General features: G+C 42.6%; 1 pseudogene; it reads left to right on the top strand.

The window, feature by feature from the left end:
• The first annotated feature begins 2,823 nt into the window (after positions 1-2,823).
• LOC144752570 (SURP and G-patch domain-containing protein 2-like) lies at positions 2,824-5,809 on the top strand (annotated as a pseudogene).
• Positions 5,810-7,739: the final 1,930 nt, after the last annotated feature.

The raw sequence follows: 7,739 nt of genomic DNA, 5'->3' as shown, positions 1-7,739 counted from the left end.
TGAGCCAAGTTCTCCTGAATGTTTCCTTCCTTCTACAGACCGGCAGCGAAAAGTGTAAAGCGGCTGCTGGTTGGTTTATATATAGGCTGTGTTAATTGGGCCTTGGCGCGAGTCCTGTCTAGATTTAAAGCGCCAGATACCTGTTGGGACCGTCCTTCATAGTAATGTGAAAAAATAAATAAAAGCACACAGATTACTACTGAGATAGATAACATTGGTGAGTAAAAAATATATTCTGTATTTACTAGAGGCTTTTATTTGGAGCTAAATTTATGGGATTAAAGATCAGATTAAGGGCGTGAAGAGGGAACTGCAGCTATATTATAGCGTTCTCCCACGGCAATTCATTATTAAGACCATGATGAAAAGTGCCAAGGGAACAGATCCAGAAAACCTCCCTTTTCTTTCGAATTTTGTCTCCTCCATTATTATCAGGTATATGGATCTTTTCCAGAATTCGCCATTTAATGTCCGTGGGTTTATGTCTGAACTGTGAAAAATGGCTCACTAGAGGTGCTGTCAATTTGCCTGTCTTGATGGCTGACCTATGTTCATTGAGGCTGGTCTTAATAGCTCTTGATGTGTCTCCAACATAACCTAGGTTACAAAGACATGTGATAAGGTAGATGACATTACGCGTATCACATGTCCATAGTTCCTGAGCACAGATTTTGAAGTTGTTGAATGTGAGGGTTTCGCCAGTAAGGATGTTGTTACAGGATAGGCAGGATGCACAACGAGTGGTACCTCTAACTGGGTTTATGCCATCTATTGATTTTTGGATAAATGGAGGATTAGTGTGGTTGCCTGTATATCTGGATCTTACTATGATGTCTTTTAGATTTTTGTTACGGCGGTGGGCGAAAAGGGGTTTTGGTATTTTTTGTTGGTTATGATTCACGTTCAGGAGGTGCCAATTAGAGTTTATAACTTGTTTGACAGTGGAGTCTAGTGTGGAGTGTTTGGTTATACACACTAGTTGGGGGTCTTGTTTAGGTTTGATAGTATTCAAAAGCGAATCCCTGTCAAAAAAGCGAGCCCGCTTGTACGCTTCTCTTATTAGACGGTGTGGATAGCCCCGATCTGAATTTTTTTTCTTCATGGCTACTGCTTGGGTGTCATAGTCTTTTAAGTTGGTGCAGTTGCGCCTGACTCGAAGAAATTGGGAGAACGGAATGCCATTCTTTTGATTTCTTGGATGGTAGCTATGGAAGTGGAGGAGAGTGTTCCTTGCTGTAGGTTTGGTATACAAATCAACCTCCAGACGTCCACATCTGTGTCTAATCATTATGCCAAGGAACTCTACTTGTTGGTGGTCAATGTGGGCTGTAAACCGAAGGTTGATATTGGTAGAGTTCAGCCAGATTAGAAATTCCTGTAGAGTCTGTTCCCCATCGGTTCATTTTGATACTACATTCTTGCAATTGTGTATTGCATACATTTTCCTTCAACTGGGCCACTTGTATCAAAAATCCATTTTGCATTCCCTAAATAGAGCTTTTTAGGTAATCGCTATTTAAGGAATGCAAAATGGTATGTATGAATATAGGGCGATATGTATCAAGAAAGTATTTTGCATTTCCTAAATAGCGATTTTTAAGGAATCGCTATTTAGGAAATGCAAAATGGTATGTATGAAAAAAATCGCTATTTTTTAGTGATTCCTTAGTCTTCCTTATTTGCGAATTCGCAATTAAGGAATATTTTCCAATGCATTCCTATGGGCCAGGAGGCCCATAGGAATGATTGCACAATAATTCCCAAATTGCGATTTCGCAATTTGCTAATCGCAATTTGAGAATTATTTCAAGGGTGCAGGGGTGTCTCAAAGACACCCTGCTGCACCCCTGAAATCTACATGTGTGTGCATATGGCGCACATACATGCCCTATGGGCATGTGTGTGCATCACTTGCCACCTTTAAAAATGCCAAATTGTGCATTTTTGGAAGAATTTGCAAGTTACCATCAACTACAAGTTGGTGGTAATTTGCGAATTCTTAACCTAAATTCGCTAGCCAAAAATGCTACATACATAGCATTTAAGGAATCGCATAATTGCGATTCCCTAAATGCTATGGCAAAATAAGGAATCACACAAGTTTGCAATTCCTTATTTTGGGAATGTTTCATACATCCCAAAACATGCAAAAAGGCCGTTTGCGATTCGCAAAGGCCGAAATTCTGCGAATTTCGGCATTTGCGAATCACAAAAGGCTTGATACATATCGCCCATAGTGATTACAAAATAGCGATTCCTAGAGAGTCACAATCGCAATTAGGTAATCACTATTAGGTAATACTACTCCATTTGTTCCTATGGACTTAAAGGTCCATGGCTGTGAATGGTTTTGCATTACCTAATTTGCGATTACTTAATTGCCTAAGGCCCCCTGAAGCACCCCCAAATAAATGGGCACATGTAAAGCACACACATGCCCTAGGGGCATGTGTGCACTACATGACACTTTGAAAAAGGCATTTTTGGTGCATTTTCAAAATTTGCACATGCTAACCATCGACTTGGAATCGGTGGTATTAGCATCATCCAAATGCACAGTTTGCATTTATAAGATGCTTGGTACATGTGCTTAGGAAATCGCAAATTGCGATTCCCTATTTTTAGTCGAAATTATAAGTATTCTTTTCTCAACCGATTGGTTGAGAGGAGGCTGTTGGTGCAGGGGGAGAGGTGGCAAAAGGAAGGGCAGTGCGCAGCGTTAAACCGTGACGCCTTGCGCGTGCGCCTACGTCGTGAAGGGATTCCATCAAGCAGCCGCGCGGAGAAGGTGGGACAGTTGAGGCACTGTTAAACGGTCCAGAAATGGCAGCTAAACGAATGACAAGGGAGATATTTGATGCCGTCGTGCAGGAAAAAGCCCGTAAATATCGGCTCACCAGAGATGAAGCCATTGAAGAAACACTGCATGAGTTGAAATTACAAGCTGGTGTCACTAGACCGAGCTCTAGGACGGAGAGGTATGATGATTACCTGGAAGCTGAAAGATATGGCCGTGACGGACCAGGACGCATCGGGCATGAAGATCCAATTCGTGGTGATCCTATGCGCAGTCCACTTGATGCTCCCCTACGAAGTCCTCGTGATAATGGGAGCTGGAGAGAAGATTCTAGAAGGGACCCATTCACCAGTCCTCCAGTGCGAGAATATGAAAGCAGCCCATTTGATCCTTTCACTGTACGCAGGAGATCTAGAAGCCCTCCACCAATAGCTAAGGATTACTTAACAGAACGTGCAGTTCTTTCTAAGTTTGACAGAGATGACCTTCCCAGATCTCGAGATGCATCCTATTCTCGTGAACCGGAGTTTCGCGAACCTCATGCCCCCCCTCCACGTCGTGAGTATAGCCCGCGAAGGTCACCTCCGCCTGATTTTGTGCCACCTCCAGTGTTTGATGAATTTCGCCCCCGGGGTCCCAGAGAAGATTTTGTTAATAGAGGACCTGAGCAGTTTGATCACCCAGGGCCTATAGCTCACGAATTCAAATCTCCAAGAGATGAGGTACCAATGCGGGGACGTGGGGTATCGCGGGGTAGAGGTCCTCTACGTGGAGAGGGAATAACCCCACGTGGGCGGGGGTCCAAGATTGGACCACCGGGTCGAGGGGGAACCGTGGGATTCACAAGAGGCAGGGGAGCAGCTGGTGCAGCTAGTGCTAAAAGACCCCTTCTAAAAGACCCTATAATCGATTTCAATGACAACCACAACATTTTTCACAGGCTTGGTAATCAGTTGATACGATGGGCTGGGTTTGACTCTATTCGAATGAGCCTTCATTACACAGATGAACAGGAACTTATGTTTCAACATGAGACAGAAGCATGTTCAAAAGCAGTTACAGCTTTCAAACTCTTTCTCACACAAACGTACAGAGAATACTGCTTCTTCTTGGCAAAGGATTTGAAACACCCAGCGCTAAAAAGTCCTAGAATAGACAACGAACTGCTGAACATGCTGATAGACAAAAATGCTGTGAAAACAAAGAACTGCTTTTTCGAAATAATAAAGCCCTATGATGCAGGAATGAGTAAGATGCAAACTGGGATTCTGAAGAGCATTATACCTCTGCTAATGGCTTGCAACAACTATGAGCTGAGACAAAAAGTGGGCTATGCTGGACCAGGAGATATGTCAGATGCCTTTGAGAAGAATGTTTCTTTATGCCGCCAGTCCCTTGTCCTCCTTGGGCAAACATTTGCTCTAGCAACATCAATCCGGCAGGAAAATTTTTTGGAATCAATGGGTCTCCAGGGCGTGGCACCAAATCCCAGCGATCACCCAAACCTCAAGGACTCGTTCCTGTTTGGGAAGGAGTATATGTCCCATTTGAAAGGTTGGCTATCAAAGAGTAGTTATCCAATCAGCATGGCCCCTTTACCTGTGAAAGAACTGAAAGCCCCAGAAGTTAAGTCTAAATAGGAAAACCAAGCTAAAAGACCTGCAGATCCCAAAATTGTTGAGACCATTGACAAGCTTGCGGAACACTGTATAAATCTATTTAAAGGGAAAAAGACTGAAAAGCAACCGGAGTTATGGTTCTTTTTCGATGAGAAGAGCCCAGAGTACCAGTATTATCGTACAAAATTGGTAGAGACCCAGAAGGTGCGCCAAATTGTAAAGGATGGAAGACAACAGACCGCCAAACCAACCGCAGAAGAAGCTGCTGCAGAGTCTGTGAAACGTATAGAGTTTTCACGGAGAGTAAGAGAATTCAAGACCAAGCTATTCAAGAATGTAGCACTTGCGAAGCGCCGGAGGCTGAGGGCAGCTTCTGAGCCGCTGCAAGCACCCAAAGTCTCAGAGCGTGCTGCACCTCAGGAAACAAGTCGTCCGAGCACAGAAGTTGATGCAAAAACGAAGGATACAGCTGAGAAACTCGCCAAATTTGTTGTTCAGATGGGACCTGAAGTTGAGCAGTTCAGCAAGGAGAACAGTGAGAGCAATCCAGAGTTTTGGTTCTTAAAAGAAAAAGACAGCGCTGCTTACAAATATTATCAGGGAAAGGTAGCTGAATTGCGGAAAACTGAAACAAAAGAAAAAGCAAGTGACTCCAAGAAGGACCAACAACCTGTAGTGGAAGCTGGCGACAGTGCTGAGGCTGTAATGGAATGTGAAATTTTACCCGAGGCAGCAAGCCAAGATGAGGTCGCAAAGAAAGCTCCTGTCCGTACACTCCCTCGTAAAAGAGTCACTGCTCTTAAAGTAGGAATGCTTCCCGCCAAGAGAGTATGCCATGTAGAAGACCCTAAAGTTCATGATCCTGTTAGGATTGCCTATGAAAGGCCAAAAGGAAGGCCAGTACAAAAGAAGAAACCAGAAAAAAGGGACTTGGAGTACGCCAACAAGAAACTAACAGACAAGAATGTGGGCTTCCAGATGCTGAGTAAAATGGGCTGGAAAGAGGGCGAAGAATCTGAATCTGAAGGCGCTGGGATCAAAGATCCGGTCAAAGTGGGAACAACTTCAAGAGGGGAGGGCTTGGGTGAAGCGCGTGTAAAGAAGGAAGATACGTTTGATTCTTTCCGTCAAAGAATGATGCAGATGTACAAGCAGAAACAAACTAATTAGTTTGCAGGTTTCCTGACTTGAGGACTTCAAGCATCCGTGTTGTATTAAGTCTGTTTTTAAAGTCTGTTTCCAGGTCAAGTTTTATACATTTTGGTTGCTCAACGTTTAGTGTTAGCCGTGGACGGATTCTACATGTTTTCCATTCATCTACTACAAGAAATAGTTTGTGCAAAGTTGTATTTGTAATCATTCTATATGATTTTAATAAAATGTTATTGGACACAGGTTCAGTTGTCTGTCTGTAGTTTAAACTTTGGGCACCAAGTTGTGCTGAAGATTAAAGGACTTTGGACAGTTTACATGTTACCTGGAAAAAGTGAGTCAACGCTATTTTGTTTGGCTCTCAAATAAGCACAGATTATACCCGAGCTTTTCCAACAACAGAGTGAAAACACAGATTTTCTGTGTAGAAACGTGGCTGCATAACTGGGCCGTAAAGCCATTTTGTCCAGTTTGTACTTGGACTTTACGAAATGTTTGGCTAGACTTGTGCACAAAATGACTTATATCAAACTCAAATAGTGCACTGGTGAAAAAATTCTTCTTTTCAACCCATCAGTACCTGAGTTTGTGGAACCATAAACGGGGCCTCTTAATATACATGGTTTGTGTTTTATTACACCATAAAACCATAATGCACTCTTACTTGAAACTGCTGCAGTTTGTAGTAATTGCTTGTCTTCGAGTGGAAATAATCTCGTGGACCCCACGCTGGTTTTAGTATGCACTCTAGGCAATTCCCCCCCCCCTTTGTGTAAGTATTCTAAAAAAATTGTGTTTACCAAAAATGCACTGCCAAAGCCTTTCATACTTCTTAAAAGGCTATTTTGCATTCGCACACCGTCAAATTTAGTTATTCGCACCGTTTGCTAATGCAAAATAGGTTGATACATGTGGCCGTTAGAGAGTACATACTCACTTCTGGATTCAGACATCAAATGGAAAAACATCAGGATGGATGAAAGTGTAACACTCTATCATTGTTTCAGTGGGTAGTGCCGACATTTTCCTGAAAAAAGTCTAGCAGGTTTATGTAAGGATGATCTATTGTACTTCGAATAAGAGAACAGAAAGGATTAGGAATTACATTTAAGATTGCTCGGGGGTTGGATGTAGTTCAGCTGTGAGAGGCCCAATGCTCCGAATATCACAGTGGGTGCCTTTAAAGCGATTTCTAAGGACACATTATGTCCCTAAAAAGTGTCATTTTGAAAGTGGCCCATATTATTAACACGTTTTTTGCTCTTGTTTGAAAGAGAAGTATGTCGTGGTTTTTTATTCAGTTGCTGTATACAGTAAGTCTTATGTCGAGAAAAGGAAGTGCACAATTAAGGTTTAGTGGGAAGGCTTCAAATATTAGTCTGCAGTGTTTTGCAGTTACCATTATACTGAGCCTGGGAACACTGCATAGATTGGTTCAAATGAAGCTGATGAACCCATGGAGCACATGAGTACTTTCTATATATTTATTTGAATGTTTTATAAGGGGCTGACTTATGACAGGAAGACATTTCTCAGCACTGAAGGTCTGTATACATTAATTTTTAGGATCAAAAACAACCAAAAATAAAGGGGGTCAGGATCATAAAGTAAAGCATCTCAGATCGATCTTTGACAGGTTGTGAATATGCATGTTAAGTAGCTTGTCTCTTCCTCATGGAAAACTTCATTTAAAAGTTTTTTTAGTTTTTTTAACAGAGCTGGGATTCCAGAATGCAAATTGACTCCCAGCATTGGGGTTTTATATTGAATTCAGCCTGAATGAGCAGATGTATACTACTGGACCACCAGGAATTGCGTTGGTTTGTAGTTGTGGAGATCTGAGGTGATATCTTAGACTGAAGAACAGCGGCGGCTCCTCTGCTATGGCGGAGGAGCGTCACCTCACTACTTTGGGCAGTGTTAAGGAAAGAAAATATAAAATGATAATAACTTTTAGTTATTATCATTTTATGTTTCCTTCCTTTGCGGGCGGCTGGGTGGAGCTGCTCTGTTCACGCAGGGAATTAGAGGAGTGTTTTGCCTACTCCGAAGTGCACAATGACTGTTTGGTCAGCCCTCTCGGGCCTCCCAAACCAGTCATGTGCACTTTCCCCATTCTCTCTGCAGGTTGCATTACAGCCTGCATGGAGAACAAGCCCAGGCTCTGATTC

The sequence above is a fragment of the Lissotriton helveticus genome, chromosome 5_1, assembly GCF_964261635.1.
Source record: "Lissotriton helveticus chromosome 5_1, aLisHel1.1, whole genome shotgun sequence".
In the NCBI taxonomy this organism is placed as follows: domain Eukaryota; kingdom Metazoa; phylum Chordata; class Amphibia; order Caudata; family Salamandridae; genus Lissotriton; species Lissotriton helveticus.
The sequence above is the reverse complement of the archived record's forward strand: the minus strand, read 5'-3'. Positions and strand labels throughout refer to the sequence as shown.